We start from the raw sequence: 1,920 nt of genomic DNA, 5'->3' as shown, positions 1-1,920 counted from the left end.
TCCTTTTGCGTCTGTCACTACGCCCAGCACTCGCGAGTTTGAAGCTCGTCATAGTCATTCAAACCCTGAATCCTACTTGGAATACCACAGACAAGGTTTAGACTTTCCGGATTCTCATGAATGCCGCCATCAATCTAGCTTATACCACGGAGATTCTGATTAGGGAATCTAAGAGATATTCATTCAATCTGATGTAGAACGGAAGTGATTGTCAGACACACGTTCATGGATTGAGGAAGGTGATGAGTGTCACTGATCATCACCCTTTCCATAGTTAGACGCGAATGGATATCTTAGATAGGAACAAGCATGTTTGAATGGAAAACATAAATACTTGCATTAATTCATCGAGACACAGCAGAGCTCCTCACCCCCAACAATGGAGTTTAAAGACTCATGCCATCAAAGGGTACAAAGTTCAGATCTAAAATGTCATGAGATACAAAATAAATCTCTAAAAGTTGTTTAAATACTAAACTAGTAACCTAGGTTTACAGAAAATGAGTAAACTATGACAGATAGTGCAGAAATCAACTTCTAGGGCCTACTTGGTGTGTGCTGGGGCTGAGACTAAAGCTTTCATGTGCCTGAGGCTGTTTTGGGCGTTCATCGCCAGCTTTGGATCCTTTTCTGGCGTTGAACTCCAACTTGCAACTTGTTTCTGGCACTGGACGCCAGAATTGGGCAGAGAACTGGCGTTGAACGCCAGCTTACATCGTCTATCCTTGAGCAAAGTATGGACTATTATATATTGCTGGAAATCCTGGATGTCTACTTTCCAACGAAATTGGAAGCACGCCATTTGGAGTCCTGTAGCTCCAGAAAATCTATTTTTGAGTGCAGGAAGGTCAGAATCCAACAGCATCAGCAGTCCTTTTTCAGCCTGAATCAGATTTTTGCTCAGCTCCCTTAATTTCAGCCAGAAAATACCTGAAATTACAAAAAAATATAAAAACTCATAGTAAAGTCCAGAAATATGAATTTTTCCTAGAAACTAATGAAAATAAACTAAAAACATACTAAAATCTATATGAAATTAACCCCAAAAAGCGTATAAAATATCCGCTCATCACTATGCGACGCGTAAGCGTCGCCCACGCGTACGCGTGGGTGGCCATAAAGGGAACATGACACACACGCGTCATGGACGCGTACGCGTGAATGAATTTGTGCCTTTCGCACAATTCCCTCGCAAGGGCAGCACAACCCTCTGTCCTGGTGCTCTTTACGCCGCTTTGGGTATCCACGGGTACGCGTCGTTGACGCTTACGCGTGGGTGGTAAATATCACAGGGGACGCGTACGCGTGAGGCACGAGTACGTGTGGAGTGGCTTGTGTGCCACGCACCTTTCCCGCGCGTCTCTCGCGCAACTCACTGTTTGGTTGCGTAGTCACACATGACGCGTGCGCGTCGTAGACGCTTGCGCGTTGATCCCTCTTTTTTTTAATGCAAAATGCATAATGCAGTATGCAGATGCTAATGCAAACATTATGAATGACACTAATGAAATAAAAATAAAATAAACTAGGAATAAAAGGAACGATTATACCATGGTGGGTTGTCTCCCACCTAGCACTTTTAGTTAAAGTCCTTAAGTTGGACATTTGGGGAGTCCTTTGTTATGGTGCCTTGTGCTTGAACTCGTCCAGGAATCCCCACTAATGTTTGTACTTCTAGTATCCTGCGGGGTCCCAAATTAGACGCATAAAGTCTTCAAGCAAGTTAAAGCAAGTGACAAGGCCCCAAGAGTGTTGATTGGTAGAATGAATTCCAGGGTCCCAAACCTTGCTTTTGCACCCGTCTTCTTGTTGATCATCATGATTCCATCCGGGTGAGAAGCAATCTGAATTCTCACTAAGGCATCCAAACAGTTTCCTAGACCCATTCAATTGAGAATTGTACCAACCTTTGTACTCTAA

This window comes from Arachis ipaensis, chromosome B10 (assembly GCF_000816755.2).
Source record: "Arachis ipaensis cultivar K30076 chromosome B10, Araip1.1, whole genome shotgun sequence".
NCBI lineage: Eukaryota > Viridiplantae > Streptophyta > Magnoliopsida > Fabales > Fabaceae > Arachis > Arachis ipaensis.
Note: the sequence above shows the minus strand (reverse complement) of the source record.